General features: G+C 43.0%; 1 protein-coding gene across 2 annotated transcripts in view; it reads left to right on the top strand.

Annotated features, from left to right (window-relative positions):
- Positions 1 to 3,462: 3,462 nt before the first annotated feature.
- Positions 3,463 to 22,628, top strand: part of KANK1 (KN motif and ankyrin repeat domains 1) — a 212,828-nt gene continuing 193,662 nt past the window's right edge. For both annotated transcript variants that reach the window (XM_040247495.1, XM_040247648.1), the window contains exon 1: positions 3,463 to 3,532. The gene's annotated coding sequence lies outside the window, so the exon portion shown is untranslated. The remainder of the gene's footprint in view (positions 3,533 to 22,628) is intronic.

The raw sequence follows: 22,628 nt of genomic DNA, 5'->3' as shown, positions 1-22,628 counted from the left end.
CCTTGGACTGCAAGGAGATCCAACCAGTCCATTCTGAAGGAGATCAGCCCTGGGATTTCTTTGGAAGGAATGATGCTAAAGCTGAAACTCCAGTACTTTGGCCACCTCATGGAAAGAGTTGACTCATTGGAAAAGACTCTGATGCTGGGAGGGATTGGGGGCAGGAGGAGAAGGGGATGACAGAGGATGATATGGCTGGATGGCATCACCAACTTGATGGACATGAGTTTGGGTGAACTCCGGGAGCTGGTGATGGACAGGGAGGCCTGGCGTGCTGCAATTCATGGGGTCACAAAGAGTCGGACACGACTGAGCGACTGAACTGAAATGAACTGAACTGAATAGGAATGTAAAATAGTATGGTCACTTTGGAAAAGTGTATTAGTTCCTCAAAAAGTTTAGCCAAGAAATTCTACTCTTAGACTTACACCCAAGAGAAATGAACAGATGTGTTTACACAAAAAATTGTACACGAATGTCTTAGCAGCATTATTCTTAAGAGCCAAGAAGTGGAAACAATCCAAAGTGCCCATCAGTGTATGAATGGATAAACATAATGTGGTTTTATCCATACAGTGGAAGATTATTCAACTATAAAAAGGAATGAAGTACTAATACATGTGACAACTTGGTTGAACCCTGCAAATGTTAAGTTTAAGAAGCCAACCCAAAGGCTACATGTTACATGTTTCTATTTATATGAAATGTCCAGAATAGGCAAATTCATAGAGACAGAAAATAGATTAGTGGTGGCTTGGGGCTAATGGGGTGAGTGAGGAGTGACTGCTAGTGAGTATGGAATTTGTCACTGAAAATGATGAAAGTTCTGGAATCAGATAGTGGTGATGGTCTGATAACTAAATATATTCAAAATCATGAAATTATACACTTTAAGAGCAAATTTTATGCTATGTGAATTGCATCTCAATAGAAAAATGACTAAAAATAAAGAAAACTTCAAATATAAACCCACTAAAAGTTCAGAATCTGCCGTACTTTGGGGGACTTCCTAGGTGGTGCTAGTGGTAAAGAACCCACCTGCCAGTGCAGAAGATATAAGAGACATGGGTTCAGTCCCTAGGTAGGAAGATCCCCTGGAGGAGGAAATGGCAACCCACTCCAGTATTCTTGCCTGGAGAATTCCATGGACAGGGGAGCCTGGTGGGCTACAGTCCATGGCTTTGCAAAGAGTTGAACACAACTGAAGCGACTTATCACACATGCCATACTTTTGATTGATTAATCTTCATTTGTTGTTGTTAAGTCACTCAGTCTGTCTAACTCTTTGCAACCCCATTCTACAAACCCCATGGATTGTGGCCTGCCAGGCTCCTCTGTCCATGGGATTTCCCAGGCAAGAATACTGGAGTGGTCCCTGTCCATCACCAACTCTTGGAGCTTGCTCAAACTCATGTCCATCCAGTCAGTGATGACATCCAACCATCTCAATAAAACAATAAACAATAAAATTATTGTTTATATAGAATCATAGACATTTGGGGGAGGGGGGATTTTAAAGAAGATCTATTGAATCCATATAGCCTATTCTACAGATAAAAAAACGGAGGTCAAGGAGAAGGGAAAGAGTTTGTTTACTGTCACCTGGTGAGCTTGCAAAGGGTCTGAGCTTTTTAAGTGAGATTTCCTGCCTCCATGTATCTTTGAGCTGTCCTTCGCTTATCTTCTTCACAGGCAGGGGCCATCGGTTTCAGGAATCCGCAGGTGTGTTTTGCTGTGAACATATAGGGATTTCACAGCCTCTTCTCCCCAGAGGCTAGCATCTCATGATAACTCTTCGCTTTAACCTACTTGCAAAAATATTGTGACTGCCTAAAGCCATGAAATTAAAAGACACTTACTCCTTGGAAGAAAAGTTATGACCAACCTAGATAGTATATTCAAAACCAGAGACATTGCCGACTAAGGTCCATCTAGTCAAGGCTATGGTTTTTCCTGTGGTCATGTACGGATGTGAGAGTTGGACTGTGAAGAAGGCTGAGCGCCGAAGAATTGATGCTTTTGAACTGTGGTGTTGGAGAAGATTCTTGAGAGTCCCTTGGACTGCAAGGAGATCCAACCAGTCCATTCTGAAGGAGATCAGCCCTGGGATTTCTTTGGAGGGAATGATGCTAAAGCTGAAACTCCAGTACTTTGGCCACCTCATGCGAAGAGTTGACTCATTGGAAAAGACACTGATGCTGGGAGGGATTGGGGGCAGGAGGAGAAGGGGACGACCAAGGATGAGATGGCTGGATGGCATCACTGACTCGATGGATGTGAGTCTGAGTGAACTCCGGGAGTTGGTGATGCACAGGGAGGCCTGGCGTGCTGCGATTCACGGGGTCGCAAAGAGTCGGACACGACTGAGCGACTGGACTGAACTTAACTGAACTGAAATCCCTTCTGGGAGGTGTGCTGCGCTGGAGACCTTAGTGGGTAAACTGCTCCGCCCCGACCTTAAGAAAAATCAGTGATTGGAGAGCTGGCATTAATGTTTCTTGGTAATACTTGTCGGTCCTCCCGGCCTGTTTATTCAAACCATCTTCAATTTGAAAGAAGACTGAAGTCACAGCCTCCCTTGCACCCGCTTAGGTTGCTACGGATTGAGAGTGTCTGACTTCCTAGTTCGCTTCTAAGCTGCCTACCCAGGCACTGCGTCTTCTTTGAAGTTCTCAGAACACCTACACCCTTCTGGACATGCATTCTCTCCTTTTCACTGAGGACTCCGTCCTGCAGCCGAGCCGGCGCGAACGCATGGAGGACACGGCTCGTCCCGCTCAGGCACCTGCAGAAAACCAGATCCCTGCATTCTCCAGAATCCCGCTGTCACCAGAGGCCAGGATCAATTTCTTTAGCGGTGAGGAGGGAGGAGCCAGTAAAAGGCGCTAAGCCGGCGTGTTAACAGTGCCAGCCTCCCGCGCGTCCAGGTACCCCTCCTGGTAAGAGCTGATAGAATCGAACTGACGCACGTCTCACTGGGGATGGATTTTTTCCTCTCCCTCGGGGAAAGAAAGTAAACACACAGCTGCAGCAGGAGCGTGCCGGGGCTGAAGGAGCGGCTCTGCCTGCTGCTCGCGGGGCAGAAGCCAGCGGACCCGGGTGAGGCGGCTGAGGTGAGCGAAGGTGCCCGGTGGGCCTGGTGGAGTCTGAGCGGCGCGCAGGCGCACTGGAGTCTGCCCGCCGGCCGGCTCGCGCGGGTACAAAGAGAGCGCCGCCGAAAGCCGGGGTTCTTTGAGGTCCCGGGAGCCGTCTGGGGTTTTGCAGGCCAGAGCTGTCCCTCCGTCCCGCTCCGGGACGTAGCCGCAGCCGTTTCCTGCCCGGAGTCGGAGGCTTGCGGGTCTCCCCGCGTTCCTGGCCCTTGCGGTAGCAGCTGAGCCCTGGTTGATCCCGTACGTTCGGGGTTTAATTCTGGCGCTCGCTAGCCGGGGCCGGCTCCGCCCCCTGCGCCCCGCCCCCTTCTCCGAGGTCCCCGAGCCGCGGGCGAGGCAGCGAGCTGCCGGCGCGCGCGGCAGGTTGAGAGGAGCTGCTGGAGGTGAGTGGAGCTGAGGGGCTCTGTTGCGCCACCTTCCCGGGCGGGCTGGCCGGGGGCGTGGGGCTCCGACCCTGCCCCCGTTGGTCTCCACGCCCAGTCAGGCCAGCTTGGGGCGCGCCGGGGCGCACGGCGGCCGTGGCGGTGGTGGAGGGTAGCCCCCCGCAGGCTCTCTCTTGCCGGGCCACCCCGGCGGCCTCAGGACGGGCCTAGGGACGGGGTCCGAGAGGTTCCTGGGCCCCGCAACTCGCGGGGTTCGGCACACTGTGGCGGAGGGGCTCGGGGGGTTTGGAAGGGGAGTGCGGCGCGCCCGGCTCGGGGTCAGCGGGAAAGTCCGAGCGGGGCCAGGAGGCGGGAGGGTGCGGACGCGTCCCGACGCACGGCCCTGGGTGCCCCTGGGGCCCTTTCATTAGTCCGGGATCGAGTGAGAGAGCTCTCCGAGGCGTCTCCCCGAGAAGTTTTCGGCTCGGCTCCGCTGGAGGGAGTGGCGGTCGACCACTTTCTTCTTCATCAGCGGAGCGGCAGGTGGCCTCGGTCGCCCTCAACCGACTCGGAGATGGCTCCGGCCGAGGTTGCCGGGGCCAGGAGGTGGGGGAGGGGTGTGGGCACACTGGGCCTGCGGCCAGTCGAACCCCGCCGGGACAGCGTGGGCTTCTGGAGTCTCCAGGGGCTTCTGGTGGTCGTCGAGGGAGGCTGCGAGCGCCCTTAAGCAGACTTGGACCCTCAACTCCCCTTCCCCCCCCTTCCCATGGCCACAGCAGCGTCCTCCCCTTGACCGTTCTTCTCCACCCGGTCCGTGTGGAACTCTGAGGCAACTCTTCGCGGCGGGTCCTGCAAGTCAGCAAGAACTGTGCTGCGCCGGGGTGGCTTGGAGAGGGGTTTGTCGAGTGAGCCTTAAAAACAATCTATGGCGTCCCCCAGCGCTCGCTGTCTGCACATGGTCTCTGCTGAGGTTCGTCTCGTCGAATTAATTAATGAAGTATTATATCAAGACAGGCGCTCGGAGACCAACAAGGAAAGTTAACCACCCAGTTCTGTAATTGTGCACTCTCTTGCCCCAGCTTCATCCCATCCATCTGTGAGCTGAATGGAAAGTCAGGGCTAGTTTCCTCATTTTTAATTCCGTGAATTTATTCAGCTTGGTTTTTAGGTGGTACTTGGCTGTCCATCTGCTATTTGCTCGCTTCATCCAACTTTCTCTACAGAAAAGTTGGGCTTTCCCACATTTTATTTATTTTAAAAGTTGATACATGACAAATGTGCCATAAATTTACCCAAAGTGTATAATTTACTGGGTTTTTTAAAGTATATTCACAGAGTTGTGCAGGCATCCCTACTGTCTAATTCTAGAACATTCCCATCACCTCCCAAAGCAACGCCCTCCCCATTAATCAGTTATTCCCCACTCCCCTTCCCCCAGCCTCCCATTCTCTCATTCTAAGGTGAAGCTTTCTCAAGATGGAAATTGAATGAGAAAACTGACAGATTATTAACTTCAGCCCTTTTTCAGTTAGTAGATTTGGGAAAAGGTGCTGCTGCTGAAGCAGTGGAAGAAAAATTAAGAATAGGTTGTGCTCTGGACATTGTCCTCTGGAGATTACAGTATCTAAGGATGGAGGAGAGGCTTCCCGTAGAGGAATAATTGCCTCCTTTAAAAACACACAAATTAGGACTGCATTTTATCCCTGTAGGTGGGGCACACTTTCTGCACTTTAGATTTGCCAAGTCCACAAATCACTGTAGCACGTGTGAGTGCTACCTACCTCAGCACATGTGAGTTCTATTTTATGTATATGTATGTTTGTTTTGGGGAGAGGTGTTAGAGGGAGAAAAGGACTCTAGATTTAAAAATAGTTTTAAAGTATCCACTGTCCCCAAAGAAAGAAACCACAGGCAAATAGCCACTAGGATGGTTACATTCAGACTTGGATTGATTTGGTGAGAAGGTGCCTGCCTGCATGAATGCTGAGAATCCACATCTTCTATGTCTCCTGCGTTGCAGGCCCATTCTTTACCTGCTGAACCATCACGGAAGCTAGTGAGAGAGCATCTGCTCTCATATAGTCCCCGAGCTACTGTGCTCATGCATTTACCGCTGGCCTGAGGAAGAGGATGGGAAAGGGTCTAGTTGGAGGTAATTCAGGAAATTGAGGCAAGAATTGGAGAAAGCCTGAAAGGGGAGTACTTGTGGGAGCTGAAGTGTGTTAAAATGGAGGAGTGAGCACATTCAGAAGCAGCAAAGGGGATCTCAGTGAGAAATTTCAAACATTTCACTTAGGCATTTGTTGGACTATTTGTGCACGTTCTAAAAATCATGTTTCAGTGAGCAGAGTTGAAGCTATCCAAATTATGCAATAACCACTGTACTTCTCTTCTGCCCTCAAATCAAATTAAGCCAAGTTGGGTTCAAATGTTACAGGGTGTTTTATGCCTGCTACATGGTGGCTTGGCTTATGCATCTTGTAAAGTAATTCTTAAAGTTGAACTGTAAGAAACATACACATCTTAAAGCATATAATTTGATGAATGTTCACAAAGTGAACATAAACTTATAACCAGCACTGAGATAAAGATACAGAGCATTGCCATGCTTTTTTTCCCAAATCATACACTCTTCCCAGAGGTAACTACTGTCTCAGCCATAGGTTAGTTTTGCCTATCCTCGTGATCTATATACACGGGATCATATAGTATGTTTTTGTGGTTTTCCTGTTTGTTTTGGTTTTGGTATCTGGCTTCTTTCACTCAAAATTATGTTTGTGATACTTTGCCGTGTTGCATGTGGCTGTAGTTCAGTCATTGTCATTGCAGCCCAGTGTTCCATTGTGCCTATGCCACAGTTTATCCATTCTAGGGTTGATGGGCATTTGATTAGTTTCCAAATTTTGTCCATGGGGAATAGTGTGACTTGAACATTCTACTGTATGACTTGATATACATTACAAATTTGTGTTTAGGGTGTATACTGAGGAGTAGTATATACTGAGTAGAATTGTGCTTAACCCCTCTCTTCCCTCCTTCCTCTCAAATAAAATTCAGTGAAAATTTCTCTAAGGTTAAAGCTGCTCCACTAACTTTCATTAGAATAAATGAATGTCAGTGAGCTTTAATAAGTGATAATTACATTTTTATTTTATGCAAGGCTCTGGTGGGAGAATTCAGAGTTGAAGACCCTCATTTGGTTCATAGCAGATGGGGAAATGTAAAGATACAAAATTGAATTGGAGGCAGAAATATGGAAATATCTGATAAAATAGCTCACTGGAAATGAAGGGGAAATTTAACACTGAAGAGAGAGAGATTTGGGTGTTGTTTAGGGAAATTGAAGAATGTGCACAGGTGGGGACTAGAGTAAAAGGCATTTCAGTCTAGCTCATAGCCTTTGAAGAAGCAAGGAAGTCCAGCAGTGCTTGACACATGATAGCATTGTTAGTCACATGGTTGGAAACCCAGGTGAATGGCAGTTTGAGATTGTGCCCTTCGTCTAATGACTTCGTGACTGCCGAACCAGCCTAGTAATCTTTGTGGAAATGTTGTAGCTCTGGATCCAGACTGGCTAGTTTGAGTCTAGGTGCTGCTGCTTGCTGTGTGACCTTTCATACAGTTACTGAATCTCTCTGTCTCAATTTCCCATCTATTAAAAAGAGATAATAAAAGCACTCCCCTCATGGGGTTATTTTGAGTATTAAATTAGTTAAAACATAGCACAGAGAGCACATTGAAATTTGTTACACAGTAAGTGCTGAACATATTTGCTGCTGTTGTTTCTTTAATTTAAAATAGTTTGAATTTGTATAGTAATATCTGTACATAGTAAGAATAATGCAGATAACAAAACAGTGTTTAAAATGAAAACTAAAACCCTTTACTCCTTTCTGATCCCAGCTCAGCTATGGTCTCTTCTCCAGTGTGATAACTGTAAACTATTTCTGTTTTTAGTTCTTTTGGTGGTTGTCATTGAACTTAAAATTTAGTGACTTAGACAGTTTTTTCATGGTATTATGTGTTCCATGGATCAAGGATGCAGGTAGGCCTGGCTTCTCCTCCTTCTGAGGCATTGACTGGGATCTCTCTGTAGCATGCAGCTGGTCAATTGGCTGGGCTGGAAGGTCCAGGAAGGCTTTACTTCCATGCCAAGTGCCTTGGCAAGGCTGGCTGGAAGACTGGGCACAGCATTGATTGTTGACTGGAATACCTACACGTGGCAACTTCAGCATGGTGGCCCCAGGTAGTTGCACTACTTACATGGTCACCAGCTTTCCCCAGATATTAATCAGGGTCTGAGGAGAAACAGACCAATAGGATATGCATGTATTTATAGAAAGATTTATTGTAAGGAATTGGCTCATGATTATGGAGGTTGCAAAATCTGTGGTGTGAGCCAGCAGCCTGGACATCCAGGACAGCTGATCTTGCAGATGAAGACTAGAGACAGTATGCTGGAGAATTCCTTCTTGCTCAGGGAGGCCACTCTTTTTTGTCCTATTCAGGTCTTCAACTGATTGGGTGAGGCCCACCCATATTATGGAGAGCAATCTGCTTTACCCAGAATGCAATTGAAATGTTAATCTCATCCCAAAACACCCTCCAAGTGGACACATACAATTAACTTGAGCTATGAGTGCCTCAAGTGAACTAGTTGGAATCTCCTTGGCCTTTTATGACCGAATCTCAGAAGTGACATAACTTCCTTTTCACCAAACTGTTGATTGGGTCAATCACAAAGCCTGCTCAGACTGAAGAGGAGGGGATCTAGACTAGCTACTTGATGGGAAGAGTGTCAAAGAATGTGTAGCTTGCTTTTTAAGCTGCCACAGTCTACACTTGAGTTCACAAATTTAACTATAGCTATTAACTCCCTGCTAAGGAAGGAGTGGAATTTGTATTATCTCCCACCTCTCTTTTCTTCCTTTCCCCTTTGCTTCCCATTATTTATTAGGTACCCTATTATTTTTATCTTATTAGTTTTAGTTCTCTTTTTTCAGTACCTGTGTAATTTTAAATAAAACATTCCACACTCGATAAGGCTGTGGAGAGGTGGCAAGCTCATGTTTGTTGGAGTGTGTGTATGTGTGTGTGTGTGTATTGGAAAGGGCTGTGAAAGAGAACAACAGAACTGTCTTGAATGGAGGATGCCTGACAGTGAGGCTCTTATGAAAACACACCAGCTACTAGATGTGTGAATTGCCTGTGAGCATGTAGTCTGCATAAGCAGAGCAGGTGATACAATACAGCAATTTTAATTTTCTCTCTTTGGCTTCTAAACTCAGATAATCCTTTGCCTTTTCCTTCCTTCAGCTTTGCATTTAAAGTATGAATGCTGGAAGCAAATGATAGTCTCATTGATGAAGAATCTAGGAATAGATACACTGTTGAGTTAGCTATTAGTATACAGGTATATACACCAGAAAGGCCTGTCAGAGATTAAGTATCCTCATGTTTCTCTCATTACAGAAGCAATCAGTTAATTGGAAAGAGTTATATATTTCAGACATTGTCAGGAACCCTGTAGTTCTGTTATAGGGTGTTTTTTTTTTTCCTTAAAAAAAAATTCATTTGGGGAACTCCCTGGTGGTCAAGTGGTTAGGACTTGGCACTTTCATTGCTGGGGCCTGGGTTCAATCCCTGATTGAACTAAGATCCTGCAAGCTTTGCAGCACAGCCAGAAAAAAAAAAAAAAAAAACACTTCAGTTAGTTAATGGAATTGAGCAATGGGGCTTAAAGTCTCAGGAGACATACTAATACATTTTTATAATTATCTAATCCCTTGAGAAGCATACAAGAGGAATTTCTATTCTTGTTAGTTTCCATTTATTGCATTGAAGTTAAGATTCCTTTTGATAGTTTATATAATTTTTGGCTTGATTAGAGGCAAAAACTTAAATTTTTTAATTGCATTGCATATTTGGTTATGTTTGTTCAGATTTCTGTTGGTAATTCTGACTTGTTTACCCTTTGATCTTAGGGAAAATATGAAAAAATAATTAGGTCATAGGTAGAAATCAAATTTATTCAGCCTGAATTTATTCATCCTTCCTTCTCTCCTGGTGCTTTTCCTTCTCTCTCCCCAAACCGTCTCTTTTTTTGTATTCCTCTTAACAGAATTGCTCTTTCCTATAAAAAACGCTGGTTTAAGAGCAGATATTTTTAGGGGCTGGAATTGTCCATATTATGTGATGTTTGACTCACTTTTCTATCAGATACTCCTTGCTGGCCTTCCCATAGAGCCATAGACCGAAGCTGATCATCTTTGTATTATACTCCCTTCGATTCACTACTCCAGCCCAAAGGGTATCCTTCTAATACCATTGATTACTTTTGTCAGATTTTTTAAAAATACATATAGAGTCACAGAGCATGTACTTTATTGTGTCTGGCTTCTCTCCTTGTCATATTTGTGAGATTGATCCATGTTGTTTCATATGGCTATGGGTTATTTATTTTCATTTCTTATTGTGTCCCATTGTGTGAATATACTACTGTTTATCCATCCTACTGGAGATACACAGTGAGTTGTTTCTATTTTTGGACCAGTATGACCATTGTTATTATGAACAACTTTGTGCATGTTTTCTCATGAACATATGTATACATTTCTGACTGGATAAGTATCTAGGAGTGAAATTGCTGAGCCACGCAGTTTAGCTGTAGCAGATACTGCCAGAGTGGTTCTATTAATTACATTTCCATCAGTTTATGTGAGTCCTAGTTGCTCTGCATTCTTGCTGGTGCTTGTTGTTGTCTGTTGTCCTCTCTTAGCTATTCAGGTAAATGAGTATTATTGAATTCCCCAGGTGACTTATGAAGATGAGCACCTCAAAGGTGGCTCATTATTCTTTTTGTTTTACAGCATAGTGAGATAGAAAAGTCAGGCCAGCTAAAGAATTAATTGAGACTTTGTATCTGTTTTTTAAACCAGTCTAGCTTTTCTGTTTCTCCTTGCTGTATAATTCATTTCTTGTGAGTTTTTTACCTGGTAGGAGATACATCTCAAGAGATTTACTACTAAAAAAGTTTAAAAAATGAAAGTTTGTGAATAAACTCTACTGGTTCTGAGAATAAAAATATTCGGTATATAGAAAGACTGAAATTTTGCTCATGTTGTCTTAATCTTTCAACTTTTCTAGTTTGTAAAATCAATCTATTGATTTTTGCTGTTCACTGTGACATTTTTATAGGGGATTAGCCTGAGTCATGCTCTGTAGTTGGCCAGGAATTAGATTTCCACATGAAAATATAAAAGAAGATTTGAGTTCTTGGTGCATTTTTTTTTTTTAAGGAAAAACAGGGGTTGTCAACACAAGGATAAATTGGTTACTCTAAAGCTTCAGTGTCCATGCTGAAAGTTTTTGCCATTTCTTTAAAAATGAAGTAAGTAGTTTCAGTGAAACTTAACATATGACTTGGTGGGCTTGAGTTTGTTTTGATTTATTTTCTGTTGGCCTTTTGAAATTTCATCCTTCTTCTCTTTAGGGCATCTATTTTATCGTCCCAATTGTTTCTTTTTAAGGATTGTATGCCTCTTTAAGAATACAGCCTAGTTCTGAACTTATTCAATGTTCTGTTTTCCCTTAAATATTACTAGGGGTAATACTGACCAAGGGATAGACACTATTGGTCTTAAATACTTTTAAGGTATTTGTGGGTACTGTTTGGTTTCTTTCTGGCAGGGTTGAATCTTGTGCAGCATAACCTGAAGGGTATTTGGAGAATGCTGGCTTCTGACCTTGAGGGCAGAATAAGATTTCTCTGCCTCCGGAAACATCACCCTTTGATCTCCTTTCTAAGTTATGATTCAGGAGTAGGAGGAGAGTTGGCTGAATCTCTATCAAGGAGAGGAGGCTGGGAGAGAAAAGATTGGGGTTTACTTACTACAACTCAAGAGTTTGTCAGCCTTGGCAAGGTTCCACTAACCATTGGGAGAAGCGACTCAAATAGGTCACTGCTTTGAAAGTTTGTGTATATTGTTTAGTTTTTCTTAATGCTGAGAGAATTCAAGGTTAGTCCCCGAATGAAGTCATGTGAACTTGCTTGTGTTCGGGTATGTTTTTACTGGGGGGAGTGGAAAGGGGAGCAGTTGTGGCTGTAGCCTGGGGTCTGAGAATTGCTCACCACATTGGGAATGACAACCATGTGGGTGGCAAACAGTGTGGAGACACTGCCTTGAGGAACAAAAGGGCTTTGTGTGGAGTAGCCAAGTTCTGCCTTGTCGGCACTCAACAGTATATGTTGAATGAATGTGGATACTTTCATCAGTGGCATACTAGGGCTGCCAGATCTGCACAAGGGTACCAGTTCATTAATTTCCATAGTGGTTTTAGGTGCCCACTGAATAGTAACCTATCCTGTAGTTGATCAGGAATTTCATGCTTCCATCTGTTGAAATTTAAACAGTCTGGTTATAAAGAGATTTCTCCTAACAAGATCTGACCCCACCTGCCAGGTGTGTGTGTGAGTCAGGCGTTGATGCTCCAGTGCTCCTCTTTCACATACACCTTTTGTGTGTATCAACTTAGAGACGTGAGGGTACTTACTGTAACTTATCTTCCCCACATTTCATGGACATTTTTGGAGTTTTTTTTTTTAAATCAATTTTTAGGCTAATAGAGAAAGAGATCTGTTTCTTTTGTTTGTTTTTAAGGTTTCTTTTAGCTGACCTCAGAAAACAAAAGGCTACTGTTTGGAAACCAGGAAAAGCTAATTGGAAAGACTTTGTTTTCCTTTGGTGAAATCCCTTGTGCTCATACAGGTTTTTTTTTTTTCACACCTTCTAGAGAACCAAACTATCCCTCACTCAGAAATAAAGAGCTACTGTGTTGGGGCTCAGTTTTGCCTGTTTTGGGGCAGAGTGTGCCAAGGGTTCACCTTTTGAAGTCAAGAATGGGTAAGAAGACCTTGAGGACTCTTAGTGAGCCCAGAAAGATTCAGTAAAATAGCTTTAGTACAGTGAAAAAAAATCTGTCACTTTCCTGCCCTTTCACCTATGCTAGCAAAACAAAGAAATACTGCTTAAAGGCTTGAAGTTCATATAGTTTATGAATCCTTTTCCTGGGAACTTTCAAAGGAAAGGTGTGTTGTGAACCTACCTGTGGCTTCTCATCCAAGTTAGCCAAATAACTGTGCTTGCCAGTTATTTGATCTGATTTGAGTCCTGACTTCAGGCTGTTCTTCACATGTCAATATCTGTATTTTAGCCTGGATCTCAGGCAGAATTGGAGGTACTGAATCCATAGAAACTGTCTCATTCCAAGCATCTCCTTTTTGCTGCGTGACCCTCAGTGACCCAGGGCAGCTTTTCCTTTCCCCTCTCCTAACCTTTATTTCTGGATAGGTCACATTGATGGGACCTGATTCAGTATATGGCAGTGGTGAGGAGCTTGGACTCTAGAGCCTCAAGTCTGCTACTTCCTGCCAGGCATGTTGTTTTGTTTTTGCCTCTTCCTGCCAGGCATGTTTCTGTGTGTCTGAAAAGGAAAATATAATTATGCCTAGGTGTTTAAGTGTGTCTTGATTGGAGGAGGGAGAAGGAAGATGGAGCAGAGAGGGAAGATGAAGGAACATTTAGGATATAGTATTTCCTGACTATAAATCTCCCTGGGACAAAAAATAAAAATCTCAAAAGAGCTATTTTGTTTACTTATGACCAGAGAAACAGAAAGGATTGTGATCCCAGCTGGCACACAGTAGATCAGAGAAGAACCTTGGGAGCTAGTAACAAGGCAGCGGGATGGACTTCCTTGGTGGTGCAGTGGATAAGAATCTGCCTGCCGATGCAGGGGACACAGGTTTGACCTCTGGTCTGGGAAGATCCCACACACTGTGGAGCAGCTAAGTGTGTGTGCCACAACTTCTGAGTGTGTGCGCTGCAACTACTGAAGCTCGCGCACCTTAGTCTGTGCTCCCCAACAAGAGAAGCCACCACGATGAGAAGCTGCACGCCAGATCATTAAGTAGGCCCTCCCCGCCCCCCTACGCCCGACCCTCACAGCAGTTAAAGTGTCAGTACCCAGTGACAAAAAAAAAAAAAAAAAAGGAGAGGAGGACTCAGGGCCCTGGGTCCAGTAGGAAACCCCAATGCCATTAAGTGCCACCACCCTTCTCCCTTCTCTGCAAGTTCTTCCACAATTTTGGCTGAGCAAAATAATCTCTCTCTGCTTATAACATGGAGATAATGAGAGGTCCTGCACAGAGGAGCTGAGAGGATCAATGAGGTAATAGATGTGTGAGCTCTACCCAAGCTGTCTTGAAATACGATCATTGGAAAAAACTTGTTCCATTTGCTGTCCCAGGCCAAGGAAGCTTTCACAGGCTGTTTAGGATATTAGAATTCCTGGTAACTGCTGGGAAATTGTTGAGGTTAGGATATTTTTCTCTGGGGGCACTGGGATGGGGAGAGAAGCGATGTGTTCTTGGTACCGTAAGTCTGTCCTCTGAACATCTCTTCTGGGAAGTAGTCTGGACCATTAATTGTGCTGAGAGGTGCTGGAAACATGCTGCTAGACTTTTAAGGGCTGGTGGTGAAAGCCATTCAGCATTCATAAAAGTGTTGCCAGGGCATGATGCATAAATATACTTAATAAACTGTGGGCACACTACTGGGTAAGTTGGTGATTGCTTGTATCTAAAGTTTTGAGGAAGTGAGGATAGCAACATTGTATTTATAATCAGGGCCTGTGCAAAGTCTGGATACCACACCCAGCCCCCGCTTCAGTTAACTGGTTCAGGTCAGTTCAGTTCAGTCGCTCAGTCACGTCCGACTCTTTGCAACCGCATGAATCGCAGCATGCCAGGCCTCCCTGTCCGTCACCAACTCCCGGAGTTCACTCAGACTCGCGTCCATCGAGTCCGTGATGCCATCCAGCCATCTCATCCTCGGTCGTCCCCTTCTCCTCCTGCCCCCAATCCCTCCCAGCATCAGAGTCTTTCTTTTCCAGTGAGTCAGCTCTTCACATGAGGTGGCCAAAGTACTGGAGTTTCAGCTTCAGCATCATTCCTTCCAAAGAAATCCCAGGGCTGATCTCCTTCAGAATGGACTGGTTGGATCTCCTTGCAGTCCAAGGGACTCTCAAGAGTCTTCTCCAGCACCACAGTTCAAAAGCATCAATTCTTCGGCGCTCAGCTTTCTTCACAGTCCAACTCTCACATCCGTACATGACCACAGGAAAAACCATAGTCTTGACTAGACGGACCTTTGTTGGCAAAGTAATGTCTCTGCTTTTCAATATGCTATCTAGGTTGGTCATAACTTTTCTTCCAAGGAGTAAGTGTCTTTTAATTTCATGGCTGCAATCACCATCTGCAGTGATTTTGGAGCCCCCCAAAATAAAGTCTGACACTGTTTCCACTGTTTCCCCGTCTATTTGCCATGAAGCGATGGGACCAAATGCCATGATCTTCGTTTTCTGAATGTTGAGCTTCCAGCCAACTGTTTCACTCTCCTCTTTCACTTTCATCAAGAGGCTTTTTAGTTCCTCTTCACTTTCTGCCATAAGGGTGGTGTCATCTGCATATCTGAGGTTATTGATATTTCTCCTGGCAATCTTGATTCCAGCTTGTGCTTCTTCCAGCCTGGCGTTTCTCATGATGTACTCTGCATATAAGTTAAATAAGCAGGGTGACAATATACAGCCTGACGTACTCCTTTTCCTGTTTGGAACCAGTCTGTTGTTCCATGTCCAGTTCTAACTGTTGCTTCCTGACCTGCATACAGATTTCTCAAGAGGCAGGTCAGGTGGTCTGGTATTCCCATTTCTTTCAGAATTTTCCACAGTTTATTGTGATCCACACAGTCAAAGGCTTTGGCATAGTCAGTAAAGCAGAAATAGATGTTTTTCTGGAACTCTCTTGCTTTTTCCATGATCCAGCGGATGTTGGCAATTTGATCTCTGGTTCCTCTGCCTTTTCTAAAACCAGCTTGAACAGGAAGTTCACGGTTCACGTATTGCTGAAGCCTGACTTGGAGAATTTTGAGCATTACTTTACTAGCATGTGAGATATCAGTGTCTTAATGGACCCAGAGGATTTGATCTATTTCTCACAGCAACATGTACTGTTTGGTCTGTTCTCATGTTCATTACAATTAATAACTTTCACTCTACAGTACAAATTGAGAGTAAAAAGGCAAGTCACAAAGTAGAAGATATTAGTTATAACATATATCCAACAAGAAACTTGTCCAGAATATGTAAAGAACAGCTACACATTAATAAGAAAAACTGAAAATATAATTTAAAAAATGAACAAAAGGGCATTCAGTATCATTAGTCATCAGGAAAATGCAAATTAAAACTATTATAAAATACCAATACAAACCTACCCAAATGGCTAAAATAAAAAAATTCCTAACAACCAAATGAAGATAAAGAAGAGCTCAAACTCTTGTACACTGCTGATAGATACATAAATTGGTTTAACTGCTTTGGGATGCTGTTTGTATTTATCTATAAAACTGAACAAACTTGTATCCTGTTACTCAGTAATTATATTCCCAGATATGTATACCCGACAGGAATGAGTGCTTATGTGCACCAGAAGGATTTACAAGAATGTTTATAATGGAATGATAGAAACATAATAGAAACAAGCCAGATATTGAATAAATATTTGTGGTATGATTAGGCATTGAAATACTACACAGCATTAAAAAACCAAATTACTGCTACACAAAACTTGATGAATCTCATAGATATTGAGTAAAGGAATTCAGAAATTAGTATATGTATTGTATGATTTCATTTATATGAACATCAAAAGAGGCAAAAATACTCGATGGTGACAGAAGTTGGCATAAGGATGTACTGGCTGGTGAGGGACTTAGGGGGTGATGATGATTTGGATGTATTCGTTCATGAAAAAATTCATCATGACAAATATTTAAGATTTATGTACTTTATGTGTTATTCTCTAATTTTAAAAGTTTATTAAAATCAAGCATTTACAAATAAATCAAAAGTTAAAGTAATAAGGCTTATCGGCTGCATAAAAGAGAAACTCACTTAAATTGGCTTCAACAAACCGGCATCAGCAATAAGAAGTTTGACCAAAACAAACAAACAAATAGCAACCAACCCAGTAAGGAATTTCTTGGAAGGAATCCAGTGGAAATGCAAGGCATGATAGCCAGCCGGTCTTCCTGGGAATTGGGAAGTTAGGGCTGGAAGTTATGGTTTCTTTTGAACTCTCATGATGTCTTGTCTCCTGCATTTCTACCATTCTTTGGCTTTTTTCTGTAGATCATCTTTCTCTGCTTCAGCTCACGTTGGGGTAGAGAATGGCACTGCAGCCCTTGCTTACCATGACATCCCATTTCAAGCCTAAGTTTTTGTTCCATGTGGTCCCCTCTTCTTAGCCCTCTCTCATTCCTGGCGAATCAGCTTTGCCTGTGCCTCCTCTTCCCCTCTGAAGATGGGAACCGTTGTGTGGTCCTGTCAGCTGCGGTCAGAGTCTGGGATCACACGGAAAACACAGAGCAGCCAAGGCTGAGGCGGGGTGGATTTTTCAAAAAGGGGAAATGTATGTGGGAAGAAAATGGTTTATTCCTGAATGGGGTTTTTTAGAATTACCCTTCACTTTTCACTAGGCACTTTCTTAGTGTGCCTTTTTTTCCCCCCCACTTGTTTCCTCCCAATTAAACAGATTCTTACTATAACCTATGAATATGATACCTTGTCAGCTTAGTCTTAGTACATGTTCTGAGTTTCTCTGGGCTTCTAGCTTGCCAAGACCTCATCACAAATTTGTAAGAAGTGATGTTGAATATTTTTCCTTCAGAAATTAAGTTTTTAGGTGAATGCATATATATTTTTATCAGAATAACTATGAGAGGAGTATTAACTTTAGGCATTGTTTTTCTTTGGCTTTTAGAAAAAATACTAGAGACATCTAGTAATTTTCATTAAGTTCTATCCTAATTGATCATTTGAAAAATTATTTGCATCATCAAATCTTATATATGATGAGTTAAGATTTCCAGGTAGGGACTAATACTAAAAATTAAAATGAACCTGACCCAGACTTTGAAAAGAATGGTTTCTACATACCATAAAATATCAGGCAGTTACATTTCCTTGTTTTGCAAGGAGACTGGTATGCCAGTTAAGTTTATAACCTTGATTCTTGTTTTATCCCCACATCAGTTAGAGATTAATTACATACCTGTGGAAGGGTAAGCTGTTTGAACCTTATCTTCTTTGAACCTACTATTGTTTTCAACAAGATCTTCTAAAGGTCAGTCAAACAAGCAACTTAAGTTTTCCCCTTCCCCCTAGAGCACATATTTATAAGGTAAAAACTTTAATTTAAAAAAGCCAGAATGTTGTTTTCAGTTTATTGTATTCTTATGCAGATAGTTAGCATGAAAATTCACTGGCACTAAAACCTACTTGTTTATCCACATTTATTAGGCTGCTCTGAGTATTAATTATTTCATTGAGCCTTAAACATTTTTTTAAAGGAAACATTGGTTTCATGTCTAAGCTTAGACTAGATGATGCTTAATGGCTTAAAGCAACATATTTTAATTTCTTGTTCACATTACATGACAGCTCTGGCTCTGCTCCAAGGGTGATCTTTGCTCTAGATCCAGGTGTGTGGAGCTACCACACAGTCTGGGACGTAGTCTCATGAGGGCAAGAAAGGAAATGACCAGTCCATCATGACTATTACTGCTTCTGCATATACGCTACTTCCACTCACATCCAGTTTGTTGAAACAAGTCACATGGCTAAGCCTGCTAACAATAGGGTAGGACGTGTAATTAATTCTTCCATCTGGAGCCTCTGTAAGTCACATGGCACAGGAGGTGTAATCCTCTTATGGGGAGGACAGCAAATAATTGAAACAACAACAGACTCTACCATAGTGGAAAACTATGTTTAATTCAAAGAAGTTTAATGGCCAGGATGCTGATTTAGAAATGGCTTTCAGAATTGACTAAATCTGTATTTTTGAAAAGGTTATGCTTCAGAAATCTGCCTAGATCTGGGAACCAGGTCTGGTTTTTGCTTAGGACTGATGAATCTTTTATGAACTGCAGAGCTGTACCCACAGTTTGGTAACTTTCCACTCATGGTTTTTCAAGGGTCTCGATCTATATTTTAATCTAGAAATGACTCTTTTACTCTCTGGACTTTTATTTCTTAATTTTCCATGTATTACTGCTGTCTTATTGGTTATTGTTTTTTGTTAATCTGTATTGATATGGTCTTGCTAGTCAATTAAAGGCAGATGGTTCTGTCAAAAGAAGAGTGGAGAAGGGGCCTTTTGGCAAAACTAAAATATATTGGGGATTAGTAAATATTCTCTCACAAGTGAAATTTCTGTCTTATTTAAAAAAAGAATCAGAATCCTTTAAAGAAAGATGGCAAATTATAACCGTACTTACTGCGAGATGCAGAACTTCAGTGCCTTGGTTGTTTATTCACCATCTACATGGTGGAGAAATTCAGAACTCTCTCAGGGTTGGGGAAGGTTGCTCATTCCTACATGTTTATCTTTTACCTTTGCATGAAGGGCAGTCTGTTGAGGCAAGAATCTTGGATAGTTTCTGTAATTTTTATGAGAATGCTGAGATTTCTTCTGCTTGGCTGTCTTCTATAGTAAGTGGACCCTCGATTGGTGACATTGACTGTTGCACTCTGGGGTTCTTCCTAAGCATTTGCCTGCCCCAGCTGCTCATGAAAACAGAGAAATAGGGCTCTTTGATGAAATTCTAAAGGATCTTACATGCCAGTTCCATCAGAGCACTGGGTTCTTGGAATGCTGCACTTTCTTTAACTTCTTACTTCTTTTAATGAGTCATATATGTGATGTCTTTAGCTTGTATTGAAGGACAGTGAAGAGTTTAAGAAATGCCACAGGAACCTCTCACACATTATGAGCTCTTTTGTGTCTCTCAGCAGCCTTTGCTGAAGAATCATTGGAAAAGCTGTCCTAGGCCCCCCTATCAGGCGGTGCTGGGACTTTTCTTGGAAGAATATTTAACTGAACACTGTGACTCTTGTAAGAGGTGCAGTTTCCTTATTGCGTTCTTCAAGTTTATATCGCACTGTTGAACTGCCATGTAGAGCTTCATGATAGTCATTTTTGCTAACTGGTGGAGGCCTCATTTACTGCTCCACTATATTTTCCCTTATTCTCAAGTTTTTCTTTGTGTTTTTAAAATTAAGTTAGTCTAGTTTTGAAGGTTGCCCTGATGCCCTTTTTGGAACAAGGTTGTATATAAACACATATATTATGCTTACTTGGTACAATTAAACATTTTAAGCGGGCCTACTTATAGGAAAGAAGAGGAGGTGGAGTAGGGTGGGGAGAACACTCTTTTCGGTGCTCTTGGTCTCCTTTTTGTTCTCACAAGCAGATGTGTGTGCTTAGGGGATTACTGGGGTCTCTGTCCCTTGCACTCAGGGCGAAACTCTTTCTGGCCTTTTGATAATGAGGAAGGGGCTCCTGATGTGCCATGGGATCTGATTTCCAGGCCCAGGACCAAGTTGGATTGAACTGGCAGAATGAAAACAGTGTAATAGACACTTCTTCAGGGATAGGTCAGGAAAGGACTGCAGGCTAATTTGGGGGGTTGAAGTTGGTGTTTCCCAACAAGCCACTCTGGCTTCTCATCCAGCTTACTCTCCGAACTCTGATATTCTCCTTGGGCTCACAGTGCCTGTCTGCCTGTGTTCTCCTGACCTCCTGCCTCTGACCTGTCCTGGCTTGTCCTTCATTACTCTCCATTGGTGCGCACGGATTGTAGTAATCGTGCAGAATTGGCCAAAACCCTGGACTGCAGTGCGGTAGCTTCGCCTTGAAAGTGCTTTCCTTGAACTCTGACTTGATGATACAACTTTGCTGTTGTTGATGGATAATATAAAATGTGCTCATGTTAAACTTTTTTCTACATTTGCTAGTTCTCCTGGCTTACTTGCCACTCCTTTTCAGTTATCTTTGCCAGTTCTTCATAGCTATGATTTTGGAAAGGTGTATGTGTGGAGGGGGGCTGCACGGATGGTTAGGGCTCAATCCTTGATTATTTTCTAGACATCTGCTCCCTTGGTGATCTCATCCAATCTCAAAGCTTTAGGTACCATCTATTTTCCGATTATTCTCACATTTGTTTCTCCAGCTGTGACTTCTTTTCCCAACATCACACTTATGTCCAACTACCTCCTGGTGTTCCCACCTGGATGTCTGATAGCCACCTCAAGCTTGACAGGGCTGAAATGGAATTCCTGGTTTCCCCCCAAACTCATTCTTATCACAGTCTTCCTTGATAGATGGTAAATACCCCCAAACTGTGGCTGTGTTTGCCCTCCGTTCTTTCGTCTCCACCTAGAATCCATTAGCAATTCCTGTTAACTCTACCTTAGAGATATATCCAGAACCTGTCTCCTCTTCTCCCTTTTCCACTGCCATCATTCTTTCCTCCCTAGATTACTGCAGCAGCCTCATGACTGGTCTCCCTGCTTCAACATTGGTCCCTTAAAAACAGAAGTCAGATGAGACACTTTTCTCCTCAAACCCTTTCTTGGCTTCCTGTTTCTATAAGAGAAGTTTTTACAGTGAACTCTGTGGCATTCTTGACCTGTTGGACCCTTGTTACCCTCTAGCATCCTCTCCAGCGCTTATCCTGCTCATGTGCTCAGCAGCAGCGGCTCTTTGTTCTGCCTCAGAGATGCCTACATACTTGCCCTCAGGGCCTTTGCACAGGCTGCTCTTCTTATCTCTGTGCTTGTTCATGCTGAGTCCTGCTCAGATGTCACCATCTCAGTACCTTAACTGTTCAGAATTATAATCTGCCTTCTATTGACCCCCTTTGCCTAGCTCTTCCTTTTCTTTCCCCTATAGCGTACTAACTTTACCTACGATGGTTACAGTCCATCTACTCCCTTAGGATATGGGCTTCCCCAGGGCAGGGATCTTTATCTGGTTCCTTGGCTGATATATATCAGACTTCCAGAACAGAGCCTGAAAATGTAGAAGGCATTTAATGGATTTCTTTTTTTTGGTAAGTCTTTATTGAATTTGTTACAATATTGTTTCTGTTCTTTGTGTTTTGGTTTTGCTGGCTTCAAGGCAAGTGGAATCTTAGCTTCCAGACCAGGGATTGAACCCATACTCCTTGCACTGGAAGGGGAAGTCTTAACCAGTGGACCACCAAGGAAGTTTCTAAAACTTTTTATTTTGTATTGGAGTATAGGGGGTTAACAATGTTGTGATAGTTTCTCCCCCACAGCAGAGTGACTCAGTGATATATATACATGTATCCATTCTACCCCAAACTCCCCTCCCATCCAGGCTGCCACATAATGTTGGGCAGAATTCCCTGTTCTATACAGTAGGACCTTGTTGGTTATCCATTTTAGATATAGTGGTGTGTACCTTTCAATCCCAAACTCCCTAACTATTCCCTCCCCCAATCCTGTAAGTGCATTCTCTAAATCTGTTTTGTTCGTTTATATCATTTCTCTTTAGATTCTGAATATAAGGGATATCGTATGATATTTCTCTTTCTCTGACTTACTTCACACAGTATGACAATCTCTAGGTCCATCCATGTTGCTGCAGATAGCAATATTGCTTTTTAATGACTGAGTAATATTTCACTGTGTGTATGTACCACGTATTCTCTATCCATTCCTCTGTTGGTGGTTCATTTAGGTTGCTTCCACGTGTTGGCTATTGTAAACAGTGCTGCAATGAACACTGGGGTGCATGAATCCTTTCAGATCCTGTTTTTCTCCAGATAAGTGCCCAGGAGTAGGATTGCAGGGTCTTATGGTAGTTCTCGTTTTTAGTTTTTTAAGGAATCTTCATACTGTTGTCCACGGTGGCTGTACCCATTTACATTCCCCCATACATCTTTATTGTTGAATAAACTACTGATGAGGGTTTGCTGTGCCATTCAGAATCCCGAGGAGGAGGAAGTGTATGTTTCAGTTCACTGTTTGAAAAGCGTTTACAGTATTTCTCTGATGAACTGGGACTTTTTTCTCCCAGTCATGAAAGTTGTGTACCTCATCCAGTTTCCATTTATGCTTTGGCTCCTAGGATGCCAGGAACTAAGTTTTATGCTCAACTTTGATAGTGATTCTGTGTTTCAATATG

This window comes from Oryx dammah, unplaced genomic scaffold, assembly GCF_014754425.2.
Source record: "Oryx dammah isolate SB20612 unplaced genomic scaffold, SCBI_Odam_1.1 HiC_scaffold_1, whole genome shotgun sequence".
NCBI classification, from domain to species: domain Eukaryota; kingdom Metazoa; phylum Chordata; class Mammalia; order Artiodactyla; family Bovidae; genus Oryx; species Oryx dammah.
This window is presented reverse-complemented; position numbering and strand designations above follow the sequence as displayed.